The sequence below is a fragment of the Sciurus carolinensis genome, chromosome 14 (genome assembly GCF_902686445.1).
Source record: "Sciurus carolinensis chromosome 14, mSciCar1.2, whole genome shotgun sequence".
Taxonomy (NCBI): Eukaryota; Metazoa; Chordata; class Mammalia; order Rodentia; family Sciuridae; genus Sciurus; species Sciurus carolinensis.
Window position 1 is genome coordinate 43,527,315 of NC_062226.1, and position 18,878 is coordinate 43,546,192.

At 35.8% G+C, this 18,878-nt stretch overlaps 1 protein-coding gene and 1 non-coding gene across 3 annotated transcripts in view; one reads left to right on the top strand and one right to left on the bottom strand.

Annotated features, from left to right (window-relative positions):
* The window catches only part of Lingo2 (leucine rich repeat and Ig domain containing 2), a 492,373-nt gene that overhangs the window by 340,166 nt on the left and 133,329 nt on the right, over window positions 1-18,878 (top strand). The gene's annotated exons all lie outside the window — the stretch shown is intronic.
* Trnaa-ggc (transfer RNA alanine (anticodon GGC)) lies at window positions 9,166-9,239 on the bottom strand. The gene has a single exon. It is a non-coding gene; the product is annotated as a tRNA-Ala (tRNA).

Below are 18,878 nucleotides of genomic sequence, written 5' to 3' on the forward strand. Positions count from 1 at the left end.
TAGCAAGACATGCCCATGGATTATATACAGAAGGTAAGGGAAAGGATGAAGTCTAGTTTCTTTTGTTCTTATTCACAAACTATATAAGTCTCCATTCTGGAATAAATACCATGCTCTAAGAAAACAAAATGAAAGGTCAAATTGCATAACTACTTTTCAAAAATCTGTTTCTTGATAATGTTTGACTGATTCAAATGGCTGTTTAGTATGGAACCCTTCTAGGTCCCCATCAAAAGATGAATGGATAAAGAACATGTGGTATATGTACACAACAGAATTTTGCTCATCCATAAAGAATGAAATTTTCTGGTAAATGGATAAAATTGCAGAACATCTTGCTAAGTGAAATAAGTCAGACTCAGAAAGTCAACAGTTGAAAATTTTCTCTCATATGTGGAAGCTAGAAGAAATAAGGAATAAAAAAGGGGGGAATCTCATGAAAATAGAAGGGAGAACAGTGGAGTAGAGGAAGGGGATGGAAGGAGAAGGAGGAGGAAAGTGAAAGGGGAGGAATTGTGGGATGAAATTGACCAAATTGTGTTAATGTGTGTGTGAATATACCAATTCCACTTTTAGGTATACTATGATGCACAAATTTAATAAATAAGGAGAAAAATACCAATAAAAGAAGATGATCAAGGAGAGGGAGGAAGGGAGGGATGGGGAAAGTATTGGAGATTGAAATGTATTGAATCATTATATGCATTTATGATTATGTCAAAATGAACACATTATATAACTATATAACAATGATGTACTAATAAACACATAAAAATGGCCATTTTAAAAAATTGCTAGACATATTGTCCCACTAATATTCCTAGTCCTGGCATTTACTAGAGAAGCTTAGATTTTTGAAGAGTCAAGATCATGATACAAAATTGACTTGTAAGGAAATTTGAGGCAGTTTTGGCATTTCTGTTACTTTAACCAGCAATACCAATGTTATTTCTATCGCCCTACCTGAAATATGTGGTTTTCTGAGGTTGAGCACAATGTTTTGAATTCAACACCAATGAGACATATTGTTTCTAGGGTTTGGTTTCATTTCTAGTGTCCACCAACACTATTGCAGCATGAAATACATTTCAAAGTCAGCCTAAAAATGTCACAAAAGTTGTGTAGATATTTACTCTCTTCTGTCCAAAATACAAACATGTTCACTGTTTCTTCTCATCTCAGCACTATCCCATTCTCAGAATATTCCATATTCCAAACAAGTTGTGGGCCCTTGTCAAGATGGGTACAAGCTTTGGGGACTTCACTTCCTATGTCCCATAAATATTCTTACCTATTTGTGAACTCTTGTTTTGATGTTTTAGAATGCATAACACCTACCAGTTGATTCTCTAAACATCCTCATATGGTGCTCACAATTCTTGACTCTTTCAATTTATATGTGGCTTTGCCAGTGCCTAGTATAACCACAAAAATAATAATAATAATAATAACAACAGAGAGGTTATCTAGCATACAGAGAAAAAGAGAAGGATCCGTGTTGTAAGTTTAAAAACTACATTGCACCAGGAAGGGCTACTTGCTAAGAAATAGATAATCCAACACAAAGGCACTGTATGTAGACATAAGTGAGCCGAGTGTAGCCAAACTCATGGGACAGGTCGACGAAATGGTGACAAAGAAATGTGATGTTATAGATTTTTTAAAAGTATATTTTTAGAATAAAGGAACAGAAGCATTTCCCAAGGGTTATTTGCAGACATTTTGAAATGTGTTATCCTGCTCCATCAGCTCCTCCTAATACTAATTGGGTTGTAAAGGTAGCACAGCATTTCAGTGGTCCTGGGCCTGGCTGGGGGCTGAATATTCTTAGGCTAACAATGTGCATTTTCTTCAGTGGGTCACAATGAATGGGCAGCTGTCTTCCCAGAGAAATACAATATTTAATTTCAGAAATCTGATTGGAAAATTTCAGAGTTCAGACATAATATTAAACTTTTAATCATGGAATTCTAATTAGATTGTTATTACATTTTTAAAACATCATGTTATTGGCTTAGATATGTCTGATTACCTTCTAATTACTTCTGAAGTAGATTATGTGTGTTCATTATGCCCTATCTCCTGTCTCTATAAAGGGGCCACCAAAGGTGCATTATAATTCCAAGCAACTTAAGTGAGAGGAGTATTTGTTTTTCCCTTTGAAGAATGTCACAAATACCTTTGAGGACCTCATCAAATAGGAAAGAGTTTGGTACAGAGAAGTCCTACTTTTCTGTATGTTATGTGGTACATGTTTCAGTATGCTTTTTATATCATGTTTCTCATATGTTAATGGAAAACATGAAAATTGAAATTAAGTGTTTGAGGATGCTCAAGGGAGAAAATAATCACTATCCACCTTTAGTACACATAGAACCTTTCCCATGATGCTTGATATCTTTGTAATATTATCAGAAGAACAGATTTTCCTAGCTTCGTTATAAAACATGTAAATAAAATGAAATATGAATATTATACCAATTTTTTCAGCATATAAAATATACCTTGATAGATTTTTTACCAAATTTAGAGGATTTAGTGGCATACACTAAATTTATTTTGGGAAAGTCTGGACTGGCTAAGTGGGAGAGGAGCCTTACAGAGATAAACTACCTCTTGTTATTTCCTGAAATTTTTGAAACCTGAGCAACAGCAGAAATGTATTCATTTGTTCATAGCAGTCTCCCCAGCGGTTTATCTAGGTACCCTTTTAATTAAGTTAGGTAAATTGCCAATGGGGGAAGACTATCTCATCATCATCTTCCCTAATAAGTCATACCCATTATACTAAATTTTGTCAAAATAATTCTGGTTCCCAGGTGATACTTTATGTTAATTATAAATGATGTTTGGCTATTGGACCTTTGCCAAGAGCTCCTTGTTCAAACCACACTTATCGAGTGCTAGCCATATGCCAGGGCCTCTTTTGGGTGCCAGACTCATGATGTATTGGAAAATTCTGAATCTGTAATAAATGTGGCAGTTGACATAACAGAGTTATATTCTTCAAGTATGTACCTTTATTACAAATTCCTAAAAAGTGGCTCTGGCTGAATTTCCAAGGTTGTAGATGTTAGAATAAAAAAAAAAAATGTTTAGCTTCTGGGAAAGATACACACATTTCAAGATCTTCCACAATGTGGCTAGCCGCCCTTGTTTTCTCATGGCTCAGTCTGCCAACACTAATGCTCCTGGTTGAGAGCGTAAAAACCACACTCTAATGGCAAGGGATTATTTAAGCTAGCAGCACACTGCATTTTCAGACCAGAAGCAATGGCTTTTAAAATGCCATTTTCAGGAACAAAAGTGCTGAAAAAGTGTCATAATGTGTCTGACATTAATATTTAATTGGAAAGCATTAAAAGTTTTGGCAAAGGTGACAGTTGAAAGAAACTGATGTTTAATGAGTACTTACTATGTCCTAATTGCCACACTAAATACAGTCTGTGAATGACTTATATTTCACAATGACCCTAAGATATTGCTAAGCTGAAAGCAAGTTACTCTGCAGTGTCATAGTCTGCCTCACCCAAATGCCCATCTTTGTCATTATCAGAACAAAGAAACCTTTGCTTCTTGTCAGAGATTGCAACTAATGCTCCTGGTAATGACCAGGGATTTTTTTTCCACAGAGGTGTCTGCAGCTCTCTGACAAGGAAATGAGTCCTTTCATTCCAGAGGAAAATGCACTGTATAAATTGCTTCTAAATTCCTATCTCTTAGGCAGCAGAGCCTCAGAACTAGTCTAAGAATCCTTCTAAAGGCAGAAGCCTGGCTCCATTGCCTAGTGCAGGTAAGGTAACTAGCACAGAAATAAGGATGATGTGCTTGAGATCCAACTTCCTGGGTTGAAATCTTCTATTACTCGCTAACTCTGGAACTGGGAAAGTTACTTAGACTTTTGGCATTACTTATCCCTGCCATAAAGTAGAATCAGTGATAGCACTTAACTCATAAGGTTTCAAAAAGAATTAAAAACCACATGCATATAAAGCACATAGACTAATGTCTGGTATTTAATGAAGGTCATTATCTTTATGACACTGTGTTATGAACTGCTTACTGCCATTAAAGGATATAGCATTCTTATTGTTCATAGGATGCTGCTCAGTTTGGAATAGAGAAAACCTCTGTTTTTTCACGTTTGATCTTTTTATCAGCATTTTTTATTTGTTCTAATTAGTTATACATGAAGTAGAATGCATTTTGATACATCATACACCAACAGAGTATAACTTCTCATTCTTCTGGTTGTACATGATGTAGAATCACACTGGTTGTGTAGTCATATATGCACATAGAGTAAAAATGTCCAATCTGCTATCCTTTTTACCCCCTCCCCTCTCTTCACTTCCCTCTAAATCAAAGTACCTCTATTTTTCCCTAGCACCTTTCCTTTTTGTGAATTAGCATCTGCATATCAGAAAAAAATATTTGGCCTTTGTTTTTTGGGATTGGCTTATTTCACTTCACATGATATTCTTCAGCTCCATCCATTTACCTGCAAATGCCATATGTCATTCTTCTTTAAGGCTGAGTAATATTCCATTGTGTATATATACCACAGTTTCTTTATCCATTCATTTATTGAAGGGTATCTAGTTCTACACTGAAGCTTCTTTTATTTGTTGCATGCCATATGTTTCTATTAGTAATCAGAAAACTTAGACCTGGGACATACTAGGACTTCATCATTGAACACCAAGGTGGCAGGGGAGCCAGAACCAGGTGGAACACAGATCACCATGGTGTTTTTACAGAAGAATTTGGATTTAAATTTTGCTTTTAATCAATATAGCTTGGTGATGAAAACCAGAACCTAGAGTGCACAGGAGTCACAATCAAAGAATCCAAGCGTATACCTTAGAAGTAGATGTAGAGTCTTTCCTAGAACATAAATCAACTTCAAACTTAATAATTTTCAGGACTTATTTGCCCTTTAGTTGTACTAAGCCATTGTGTGTGTGTGTGTGTGTGTGTGTGTGTGTGTGTGTGATCTTATCCCTCCATTCTCTTTTTGCTAAGGCTCAGTGAAAGAGGTACTCTTATTCCCATTTTAAACAAAAAAGCTGATAGGCAGATTAGTTCACTCTTTAACCCAAAGCTAGTTAATGACAGTGCCAGGATTTTAACTGTAAGGTCTGTTCCCTTCAATTGCTTCACTGGGCATCAAAGTAGCATAAATTGACAATGAATAATCTAGTTATCAGGGCAGGTGCCTATTATCCTAGACTGAGCCATTACAGTTATTGGGAATACTGCAACTGCCTTAAGGGTTCCTTCCACTGGTGTTGACATCTTGTCCTAGCTAAAGTGGAGGAAATTGTACCATACTGAAGGTGATGTCACAGGTTACCCATGTCTTAGGGTTGAAAACATGAGCCGGTGAGATTCTACTTTCCATAGAATTGTCCCAGGAACTACATAAGGGCCCTCAATATACTTGATTAAGGAACTGGCAAAATAATAAAGGGAAAGGAGTAGAAATGGAGTATTTGAAACTGCTTTTTAAATACACTTGGCATATTTCTGTGTCTGAGTGCTGAACCATGCAAGTAAGGATGTATTTCATGGTCATTCCAGGAATAGGAATAGATGCTAAGTGAGTGATGCTTTTAATATTTGTAAAACCAAAGAAAACAAAGAGCTTAATGAGGATGATTCTGTTACCAACAAAAGTCTTTTTTAGAGATAATGTTAAACCTCAAGCCAGACTATGACAAGTTCTTTAAGACAACAAATATGCTGTGAGTACTGTATGTATAACCACTTTCTTCACTTCCCTTGCTTTTCAGAATATACCGATTTTCTTTTAATTAATATTTCATCAGATTGTACTCTTAAAGTCCAAGAAGGTCTGGGAAGATTTGCACAACACAGTAAAATGACAGCATAATCATTATTAGTTAATTAAAAAATGGATCTTAATCTCGATGTGACACATGATGTACAATTACTCTTATTATATGAATTTGCCAGCACATATGTCCTCTTAACTGTTCTTTATTCCTTCCTCACTTTGACTTTACACTAAGTCAATTCTAGGTTTTACAATTACTATAGTTAACTCAAGGGGAAAAAAATGATCATTATTGATTAATGAATGTATCTGATGGCCTTCTCAAGGTCATAAATTCACTAGATTGGGTATGCATGCCCTAAAGGTAGCATCAGTTTCCAGAGTTAAGAAAGAGAAAAGCAATTTGTGAAATGAATAACTACTTTGCATCAGGCATTATGCTTGGTTTTACACATGGGGTATTATATTCACTCTTCACAGCAGCCAAATCTAACTGGGAGCTGCAGAGTAGGGGATTCTGGGAAGCACAATACCTAGTTTTTCCACTGTGACACACAGGAAGTTTTAACCTGGGGTAGCATTGATGTCAACTAGAAAGAAGCAATCCATGATAATCAACCTATTATGAGGAAGAAGTGGCACTCCTTTTTCATAATGGCCACCCAGATAGTCTTTTCATATTTAGAACAATAGCATCGTGTTGAGATAGGTTCCCACGGTCACTCAGTGGCACAACAGTGTGAGAAGACTGATGACTTCTTGGGGCAACACAGCATGTTCTACGGAGTTAAAAATGGGCTGAGGCCAAAGTAAGGGATTCCAGAACCCCACAGGCTTTCCTGGGGCAAACATTCAGACTACTTGCCTGCAGGCATTTTCTTGTCTTCACCAAAAATGTGTCCTGGTTGTGAGTCTTGTTTTTAGACATAATATTTAGCACTGCATGTGAGTCTCTTTTGGAGACTTTTTTGAAGGTAGGCACTGAAAGCCAGGACATGTTTTCAGTTGAGAGAGGAAGCAGGCAGGGAAGGACAGTTATAATATCAAAGACAAGTGTTAAGGAAGGGGCAAGCACCAGTGCTATGGAAGCACCAAACTGTACCAGTGGAGGGACAGTAAGTCATCAGTGTGCATCATGGAGATGATGTCAGAGGCACTGTGGGAACCCACAAGCATAGACCTTATAAGATAGCACAAATTGCATCCAAAGTTTGGCCCTCCCCCTCAAGGATGAGGAGATGGCAGGACAATCCAGAGAAAGGGAAACTTACATAAGAGTCAGAAAAATCCAGAACAAGAGAATGATCCAGAAGGAAAGGTGAGAGAGAAAGAAAGAATGAGAGAACTTTACCTTTATTTAACTGGGATATGGCTCATTGTGAAATAGAGAATAGAACTTTGTTTAAAACAATAAATAATACTACTCAGGTTGGAAAACTAAATAAAAGAGACCTTGAAAGCCCAGTTAAAAGTTTTCAAAATCTCAAATGTTGACCCATTTATCTACTTCCATTTTTAAAATGTCTCATTGCAAACCCCATCCAAATACTAAGCCCATGTTTTATTGCTAAAGGCTATACTCATAGCTTGGTATGAATTTGAAAAAGCTCTATTAAGATGTGACTTATTTCCATGCTAAGACAACCTTAGAGGTTTGATCCTGAATCAGACAATCAATAGCAAGTTTTTTAAAAAAATCTGACACTTTGTAATAATATTGAAGATTTTATGCAGAGTTCATGCACAGACTGGTTATCATACCTGTGATGATTTGACTTATGGCTCCATTACCAATTTGAGATGAAGTCTTTTGAAATCAATAATTGAAGGTGATAGCACTAAAGATTTTTCTGCCTTAAGGTTTCAGAAGGTAATTTTCTGTTTTATTTACTTTGATGTGCTTTAAAAACCAAAGTGACATAGGAGCACCCCCACCTGCTTCTGGAAGGAAAACATACCTCACAAAATGAAATTAGTAAAACAGAGGTTGTGAGAGTGTAGTAGCATGTGCCAAGTATAAAGATCAGATCTAATTAAGAAGGTTTTATGATCAAGTAGTCCAAAGAGTAACCAGAAAGTAGTACTTTAATTGATACTTGACTCCTGTCAAATTGTATTTGCATGGAAATAATGAAGGCATTCCCTTGGTGTCTTTCAGTGTAAATTAGTTCTGTATCACCGTATATATTTGCATTAGCTACATTGTATGACATAAAAAGAAAAAAACCCACTAACTTTGGAAAAAATTTTGCCACCATTCAAAGAGAGTCTATTTGTGATACACACTCAGGCAGAATATTTTCATGCATTACTTCATTTAGTCTTTATATCCTCTAAAATAACAGGGATTCTGTTCTTATTGTACAGAGGAGGAAACTGATGTTGAGCTACATTAAATAACTCATCCAAGGTCACACAGCTTGAAAGCCCCCACGCTGAGATTTAAAACAGCTGTTCTATTTATATAGCTCATTCTCTGTCCAGAATTCAACAAAACCTCTCTAGGTTTTTGTATTTGAAGCTACCATTAATTGTAATTGAATATAATACCTCTTATTTTCAATATTGAAATTTAAAAATTGAGTCTAAAATAAACATTACATACCACTATGAAAGTCATAGCCACTTTTTTCTCTAGATCTTCCTTTTTGAAGATCTTATAATGGTTCATCATAAGAGCTGATTTTTTTCCAACCAATCTTGTGTACAAAATTCTGTACACAAAATATAAATTAAATGCAAATGTGAAAACTTTCTTTATAGTTTTGAATATTAACCAGGGGTGATTTTGCTTCTCCTCCCCTTTGGGGACATTTAGCAATGTCTGGAGATGATTTTGGTTGTCACTGCTGTGAACATGGTACTGCATCCAGTGAGTAGAGACCAAGGATACTGCTAATGTTCTACCATGTTCTCAACAGCCCCCATAACAACGTACTATGGAGCCTAAAGTGTTAGTAGTGCTGTGGTTGATAAATCTTGCTTTCAGTGTTTTTCTCCATTGGTGAATTCCTGGAGGAGGAAGTTGTAGACTCAAATTATTGGAAGTGCACCTTGTCTCCTGTTCCAAGCTTCCCCCCCTTGTTACCAACTCTGTTCTACTTGCTGTCACTTGGGAATGAAGTCTTTTCCATTAAAGTCCAGAGCCTTCCTCGACTCTTCATGGTCTCATCTCGGTAAAGCTGAAAGTATCTACTTGTAGTCATTTTTTCTTGATTAACTCTACACCCTTATTGAAATTTCAATGCTGCATTTTAGACTTCTCATCACTAATTACAGAATACACCATTCAAGAAATACCATGTGTCTACTGTGTTTGGTGCTGTTCTAAGTTTTTTTGTTTGTTTTGTTTTGTTTTTTGTTTTTTGTGGTGCTGGGGATTGAACCCAGGGCCTCGTGCTTGCCAGGCAGGCACTCTACCAACTGAGCTGCATCCCCAGCCCGCTGTTCTAAGTTTTAGTGATACAGTGGTTTGCAGTTATGGATCCCATTACTGCCTACACTCTCAGAAGAGGTTGATAATAAGGAAACAGGCAATATAATTGTCATATTTGCTTGCTCGGGAGACAAACAGGATGTTGTAACAGTAATGAGGGGGAGGCGGATGAGAGTCCCTATTGAGAAGGTAGTATTTGAACTATAATACAAATGACATCAAGAAAATAGCAACTTAAAAATCTGGGAGCAGAGAATCCCAACCAAAGGACTAGAAAAATTCCATCTCTAAAGAAGAAATAAGTTTGAAATGTTTAAAGAAGAGAAAGAAGACCCTTGATTCTGGTGAACAACTGATAGGGTGAGAAAAGAGTCTGAAAAAAGAAAAAGAAAAAAAAAAAAAAAACTATAGCAAGCCAGATTAGGTAAGGACCCAAATGTCATGATAAGTCTTCTTTTATTTCAATGAAAAACCATTAGAAAATGTTAAGTAGAGACATAGGGAAATCTGACATGTGGTTTGAAAGATATCTTCAGCTTTGGAGAATGTCCTGTGGAAGGCACAAGTGAAATCAGGGAGTCAGATAGAAGGATTTTGAAATGATGGGAAATGTTGCTTCCTTAGACAATGGTGGAGCAGTGGAGGTGGAAGAGTGGGTCATTAAAAAGAGTTCAGAGCTGGAGCTGATAGGCTTGGTATGGACAGCTAAATACGTTATAGGAGGAAATATTGTATGGTCAGACAGAACTGTGTTGTTTGTGACATCCAACTGAAGATGTCAAGGATGCAGGATAAGTGAATCTGGACATCATGGAGAAGATCAAAAAGAGACATGTGAATTCAGAGTTGTCCTCATGAAAATGACATTTAAAACCTTGAAACTGAATGAGATCCCCTATGGAGCATGTATTTATAGAGAAAAGAAGACATTTATAAAGAAATGTGAAGTAACTCAACCTCCAGGAATTAACATCTATCCTATGTTAAAAAAAATTGCAGGTAAAAAAAAATTACCAACAGATAGGTAAGCAATATTATGTGCAGTAGAGAAGATCTGGAAAATTATTATGCTTACTTAGCATGGTCTAGACCAAATGAAAAGTGTGTGTATATTTGGGGGCAGTGGGGAACAAGCTTTAAAACCATAAAGTATTATAAATAAAAGGTAGGATCATTAATTCTTTTTTTAAATTTTTTGTTTTTTGTTTTTTACAGACTGCATTTTGATTCATTGTACATTGCACATTTTTGTTTCTATGGTTGTGCACAATGTAGATTCATATCATTTGTATAATCATACATGTACATAGGGTAGTGATGTCTGTCTCATTCCATCATTTTTCATACCCCCTCCCTCTCATTTCCTTCTACATAATCTAAAGTTCCTCCATTCTTCTCTCACTCCTCACCCCCCCACCCCCATTATATATTATCATCACTTATCAGGGAAAACATTTGACCTTTGGTTTTTTGGGATTGAGTTATTTCATTTAGCATGATATTCTCCAATTCCATCCATTTAGTTGCAAATGCCATAATATTATTCTTATTTATGGCTGAATAATTTTCCATTGTATATATATATATATATATATATATATATATATATCGCATTGTGTGTATATATATATATATCTCACAGGTTTTTTATCCACTCATCTGTTGAAGGGCATCCAGGTTGGTTCCACAATCTAACTATTGTGAATTGAACTGATATAAACATTGATGTGGCTGCATTACTGTAGTATGCCGATTTTAATTCCTTTGGGTATAAACCAAGGAGTGGGATAACTGGGTCAAATGGTGGGTCCATTCCAAGTTTTCTGAGGATTCTCCACTCTGCTTTCCAGAGTGACCTCACCAATTTGCAACTCCATCAGCAATGTGAGAGTGTGCGGTTTTCCCCACATCCACACCAACATCTATTATTGTTTTGTGGTCTTGATAATAGCCATTCTAATTTGGAGTAAGATGAAATCTTAGAGTTGTCTTAATTTGCATTTCTCTAATTACTAGAGATGTTGAACACTTTTTCATATATTTATTAATCATCTGTATGTCTTCTTCTGTAAAATGTTTGTCCAGTTCCTTGGCTCATTTATTGATTGGGTTCTTTGTATTTTTGGTGTAAAGCTTTGTAAGTTCTTTGTAAATTTTGAAGATAAGTGCTCTATCTGAAATGCATGTGGAAAAGATATTCTCCCACCCTGTAGGCTCTCTGTTCCCATTATCAATTGCATCCTTTGCTGAAAAAAAGCTTTTTAGTTTGAGTTCATCCCATTTATTGATTCTAGCTTTAATTTCCTGTGCTCTGGGAGTCTTGTTAAGGAAGTCTGGTCCTAAGACAATATGATGAAGCTTTGGGCCCACTTTGTCTTCTATTAGGTGCAGGGTCTCTGGTCTAATTCCTAAGTCCTTGATCCATTTCAAATTGAGTTTTGTGCAGGGTGAGAGATAGAGGTTTAATTTCATTTTACAGCATATGGATTTCCAGTTTTCCCAGCACCCTTTGTTGAACAGGCTATCTTTTCTCCATCATATGTTTTTGGCTCCTTTTTCTAGTATGAGGTAACTGTATTTTTGTGGGTTCGTCTCTGTGTCTTCTATTCTGTGTCTTCTATTCTGTACCATTGGTCTGCCTGTCTATTTTGGTGCCAAAACCATGCTGTTTTTGTTGCTATTGCTCTGTAGTATAGTTTACGGTCTGGTATTGTGATACCTCCTACTTCACTTTTCCTACTCAGGATTGTTTTGGCTATTTGAGGTCTCTTATTCTTCCAGATGAAGTTCATGATTGCTTTCTCTATTTCTATGAGGAATGTCATTGGGATTTTAATTGGAATTGCATTGAATCTTTATAGTGCCTTTGGTAGAATGACCATTTGATTGATTCTGCTATCCAAGAATATGGGGGATCTTTCCTCATCTAAGGTTTTCTTCAATTTCTTTCTTTAGTGTTCTGTAGTTTTCATTTAGAGGTCTTTCACCACTTTTGTTAGATTGATTTCCAAGTATTTTTTTTTTGAGGCTATTGTAAATGAAGTGGTTTTCCTAATTTCTCTTTCAGAAAAGTCATCACTTATGAATAGAACTGCATTATATTTATGTGTATTGATTTTATATCCTGCTACTTTGCTGAATTCATTTATTAGTTCTAGAAGTTTTCTAGTGAAGTTTTTTGGATCCTCTAAATATAGAAACATGTCATCAGCAAATAGTGACAACTCAAGTTCTTCTTTTCCTGTTTGTATCCCTTTAATTTCTTTGGTCTATCTAATTGCTCTGGCAAGTGTTTCAAGGATGATGTTGAGTAGAAGTGGTGAAAGAGGGCATCCCTTTCTTGTTCCAGTTTTTAGAGGGAATGCTTTCAGTTTTTCTCCATTAAGAATGATGTTGGCTGTGGGCTTAGCATAGATAGCCTTTACATGTTGAGGTATGTTCCTACTATTCCTATTTTTTCTAGTGTTTTAAGTATGAAGGGGTGCTATATTTTATCAAATGCTTTCTCAGCATCTATTGAAATAATCATATGATTCTTAACTTTAAGTCTATTTATGTGATGAATTACATTTATTGATTTCTGGATGTTGAACCAACCTTGCATCCCTGGGATAAACCCCACTTGATCATGGTGCATATCTTTTTAATATTTTTTTGTATGTGATTTGCCAGTATTTTGTTAAGGATTTTTGCATCTATGTTCATCAATGATATTGGTCTAAAGTTTTCTTTCCTTAAAGAGTCTTTGAGTAACTGAGAAGAGAACTTGAAGTAAATATATCCCACAATGCATTTGGACAGGTGGGCTTTTTGAATTTGTGTTGTGTTGAATAAGTCCTTCCTGGGATTTTTTGGAGCACAGAGAATAGAATGGTTACTTTTTATCATCACCTCCTTACATTTACTTGTGCTCTTCAACATTCCTGCTAAGTTGTTAAATAATCAATAATCATGCTTATATTCAAGTGTTAGACTTTCCAATTATCTGTGCTGAATTTCATTTTCCTAGGCAGTTGAGATTATTTAAAAACCTGATTTTGCTTTAAAAAAAAATAGTATTCTTCCAGTTTTTTGCCACCTGCAAGTTTAACAAACATGTCTTCACCTAAGTCTTTAAAAAAAAAAAAAATCAGTTTGAGGAGGACCATCGACCTAAAGAGTTTCCCCATTTCCCCAGGGATCTAGGGATCTTCCTCTTGTTAAACATTCCACCTCTCTTGGGTACCATCAACTACGCAAACATCAACCAATGCACTCATTGAACTAGTTTTATTTTTTTACTTTCATTTCTGTTTTTTTATTTTACAATCTGTTTAGCTGAAACATGCTCCCACTCTGTCTATAAGATTTAACTAATGGAAAAGTATTGAGGTCGGTATGACATGGTTGTTATGGAAAATACATGGCAGCTCCTAGGATTGCTATTCTTTTACTAATTGCTTATAATTGCTTGTAAGTTTCTTTTAAGTAATCCATTTTAAGGTTAGGTTTTAGAAGTGTCTTTAACTTTGGAGTTTTGTTTGTTCGTTATTCAAGGTATTAACCCAGATAGTCCTTCAGCATCTATTCTGCTCTCCATGTTCCTCACAGATTGCTGACAGCACCGCTGCCAGCCTCTCAGTTGCCCTGCCGGCCTGTACTTCCTTCCATCTGGCAGTGATCACTCACTTCCTGAGAATGAATTCACTTCCTTTGATTTTCACTAACCTCTCACCAATGTGTGAATCTCTCTTACCAGCCTGAGCATTCTTCTCATGGGCACAGATGATGGATTTGGATTAGCAGTACGGGGGTTTTCCTGTGTCAGTGCAGTCACTAGCATATTTTTAGACAAAAGTCATATTTGTTTGTTACATTCATTAAGCTTTAAAAGTTTCAAAAAATAGATATGTTACACTACCACTTAAGCATAAATATGTGGCAAATAGATGACAACCATATCATTCTCTAGAGTTGAGACCTAATCATCAAATACAGTGTGTTCTTTTCCTTCAAAAAGGCACTATACTAGTTCCATTTTTTTTGTGGGGGGGGGGGAGTACCAGGGATTGAACCCAGGGCCCTTAACCATTAACCATTGAGCTACATTCCCCAACCCTTTATATGTATATATGTATATTATGTATATTATATATATTATATATTTTTAAAAATATATTTTATAAATATATTTTTTATTTAGAGATAAAGTCTTGATAAGTTGTTTAGAACTCAGGAGCACTGGACCACCAATTCACATCCCCAGTCCTATTTTGTATTTTATTTAGAGACAGAGTCTCCCTGAGTTGCTTAGCACCTTGCTTTTGCTGAAACTGGCTTTGAACTTGCGATCCTCCTGCCTCAGCCTCCCAAACCACTGGGAATACAGGTGTATACCACTGCACCAGCCCAATAGGTCCATTTTGACAAAATGAAGTAGCTGGAAATTGAGCATTTGGATGTCAGATTGGGGTTCCTTTCTCTTTTTAATTCTTCCTACCCTCCTTTCTTCCTATATGTCCTTCTTTCTCTCTCTTTTCCTCTCTTACTTCTCTCTTTGCTTGACTCTGTCCCCTTTCTCCTTGCAGTCTTGTCCAATAATAAAGCAAACCTTTTTAACAATCTCAAGTACTTAACATGAGTTTTGGTTTTTAGTTTTTGTATTTTTTTCTACTCACTTTAAACGGCATTTTAATGAAAATATTCTTCCACAGTGACAATTAAATAGCACACCTGTGTTGTGATTGCCTTCATAACCCTAGAGTTTTTATTTCCTCATTCTGAGAAAAAAGAGAAAATGATTGATCCATTTAATTAAATCAGAACTTGGGTCTCCAGAACATAGAAGACCTTAGTCAATATTTTTTCCTTAGTCAATATTTTTAAGTGAATTAATGAATCTATAAGTGAGTAAATATTACTAATAAAATATGGCAAATAAAAAAGTATATATATATATACAGGTTAGAAGTTATCTAATCCCTATCCTTTACCATAGGATAGTATACAAGATGAAAGTCATTTTTATAGGACTGAGTAAGTGAAAATATATTTTATGTATAATTTTTGGGAAATGAAATAAACACATTCACTGCACTTTATGTCCTTTGTGCCTTCCTCAATCATTATTATTTTTGTTGTTGCCATCATTATTTTGGACACAGACGTATTTAAGAAAGCAGTTCACAGTAAAGGAAGGATGTGGGCTATCTCAAGAGAGGCACATCTGTGGGGGTAAAATAAATACACAATCGAGGGAGAAAACAGATGGAGAGATAGCCTCAACTCTTATTTCTTAACATTTTGTGGTGAGTAGAACAGTCACTCATTTACTCTAAAAGTAGTAAGTGTATACCATTTAGTGGGAACACACCTTAATGCTCCATTAATTGTCAGTATTCTTGTTGCAGATCTTCTTATCCAGTCATATGTCCACATTGTCAAAAGTGTTTGTCATAGAGTAATCTATTATAGTTTTAAATGGTGTAGAAACTCTGAACTGTGCAGTTGAACTTTACTAAGCTACACCACAAATGTTAATGAAAGGCACCCCTACTTATTACTGTCACTACACATTACCATTTCCAACTTCATGACACAATTCCCAGGGTCTATTGTTGGAACAAAATAAGCAATGAAAGAACAGGCCTTAGAGTTTCAAAGACAAATACTTGGTTATCCCTGGAAAGTAGCCAGAGGAGAAAAGATGGCTCACCTATAAAACATCAGCACTGAGTATGACAGGTAACTTTTCATCAACAATTATGGAATCTGGAAGACAATGAAATTGATTTTTAATATGACCAAAAATAACTTTCAATGTTAAATTTTCAATCTAATGCAGTTATTTTTTAAATGTTTATTTATTTATTTAAATTTATTTTTATTGTAAACAAATGGGATATATGTTGTTTCTGTTTGTACATGGAGTAAAGGTATACCATTTGTGTAAGCATACATTTACATACGGAAATGGTGTTTGATTCATTCTGTTATTTTTTCCTTCCCTGCCACCCCTCTTTTCCCTCTATACAGTCCCTCCTTCCTCCATTCTTGCCTTCTCCCACCACCCATTATGTATCATCATCCGCTTATCAGCGAGATCATTCGTCCTTTGGTTTTTTGAGATGGCTTATCTCACTTAGCATGATATTCTCCAATTTCATCCATTTGCCTGCAAATGCCATAATTTTATTATTCTTTATAGCTGAGTAATATTCCATTGTATATATATACCACAGTTTCTTTATCCATCATCAACTGAGGGGCATCTAGGTTGGTTCCACAATCTAACTATTGTGAATTGAGCAGCTATGAACATTGACGTGGCTGTATCTCTGTAGTATGCTGATTTTAAGTCCTTTGGGTATAGACTGAGGAGTGGGATAGTTGGGTCAAATGGTGGGTCCATTCCAAATTTTCTAAGGAAACTCCACACTGCTTTCCAGAGTGGCTGCACTAATTTGCAACCCCACCAGCAATGTATAAGTGTACCTCTTTCCCCACATCCTCGCCAACACCTATTGTTGCTTGTATTCTTGATAATCGTCATTCTAATTGGGGTGAGATGGAATCTTAGGGTAGTTTTGATTTGCATTTCTCTTATTACTAGAGATATTGAACATTTTTTCATATATCTGTTGATTGCTTGTAGATCTTCTTCTGTGAAGTGTCTGTTCATTTCCTTAGCCCATTTGTTGATTGGGTTATTTTTATTCTTGGTGTAGAGTTTTTTGAGTTCTTTTATATATTCTGGAAATTAGTGCTCTATCTGAAGTATGAGTGGCAAAGATTTTCTCCCACTCTGCAGGTTCTCTTTCCACACTGCTCATAGTTTCCTTTGCTGAGAGAAAGATTTTTAATTTGAATCTATCCCAGTAATTGATTCTTGCTTTTATATCTTGTGCTATGGGAGTCCTGTTAAGGAAGTCTGATCCTAAGCCAACAAGTTGAAGATTTGGACCTACTTTTTCTTCTATAAGATGCAGGGTCTCTGGTCTGATTCTGTGGTCCATGAGTCATTTTGAGTTGAGTTTTGTGCAGGGTGAGAGATAGGGGTTTAATTTCATTCTGTTGCATATGGTTTTCCAGTTTTCCCAGCACCATTTGTTGAAGAGGCTATTTTTCTCCATTGCATATTTTTGGCACCTTTATCTAGTATGAGAAAATTGTATTTATTTGGGTTTGTGTCCATGTCCTCTATTCTGTACCATTGATCTCCCTGTCTATTTTGGTACCAATACAATGCCGTTTTTGTTACTATTACTTTGTAGTATAGTTGAAATTCTGGTATTGTGATACCCCCTGCTTCACTCTTCCTGCTAAGGATTGCTTTAGCTATTCTGGGTTTCTTATTCTTCCAGATGAATTTCATGATTGCTTGCTCTATTTCTGTAAGGTACATCATTGGGATTTTAATTAGAATTGCATTGAATCTATATAGCATTTTTGGTAGTATGGCCATTTTGACAATATTAATTCTGCCTATCCAAGAACATGGGAGATCTTTCCATCTTCTAAGGTCTTCCTCAATTTCTTTCTTCAGTGTTTTGTAGTTTTCATTGTAGAGATTTTTTACCTCTTTGGTTAGATTGATTCCCAAGTATTTTATTTTTTTGAGGCTATTTCAAATGGAGTTGTTTTCCTCATTTCCCTTTCAGATGTTTCATCACTGGTATATAAAACTACTTTAGATTAATGCGTGTTGATTTTATACCCTGCTATTTTGCTGAATTTACTGATGAGGTCTAGAAGTTTTCTGGAGGAGTTTTTTGGATCCTCTAAATATAGAATCATGTCATCAGCAAATAGTGACAGCTTAAGTTCCTCTTTTCCTATTCGTATCCCTTTAATTTGTTTACTCTGTCTAATTGCTCTGGCGAGAGTTTCAAGGACAATGTTGAATAGAAGTGGTGAAAGAGGACATCTCTGTCTTGTTCCCATTTTTAAAGGGAATGCTTTCAGTTTTTCTCCATAAAGAATGATGTTGGCCATGGGCTTAGCATAAATAGCCTTTACAATGTTCAGGTATGTTCCTACTATCCCTATTTTTTCTAGTGTTTTGAGCATGAAGGGGTGTTGTATTTTGTCAAATGCTTTTCTGTGTCAATTGAAATAACCATATGATTCTTATCCTTAAGTCTATTGACATGATGGATTATGTTTATTGATTTATGGATGTTAAACCATCCTTGCATTCCAGGGATAAACCCCACTTGATCGTGATGCACGATTTTCTTAATATGTTTTTGGATATAGTTTGCCAATATTTTGTTAAGGATCTTTGCATCTATATTCATCAAGGATATTGGTCTAAAATTTTCTTTCCTTGATGTGTCTTTTCCTGGTTTGGGTATGATATTAGCTTCATAGAATGAATTTGGTAGGGTACCTTCCTTTTCTATTTCCTGGAATACTTTGAGAAGTATTGGAATGAGTTCATCTTTGAAAGTCTTGTAGAACTTAACTCAGAATCCATCTGGTCCTGGGCTTTTCTTGGATGGTAGGTTTTTAATGGCTTCTTCTATTTCATTGCTTGATATTGATCTGTTTAAATTGTGTATGTCCTCCTGGTTCAGTTTGGGAGGAGCATGTGTCTCTAGAAATTTGTCAATGTCTTTGGTACTTTCTATTTTGTTGGAATACAAATTTTCCAAATAGCTT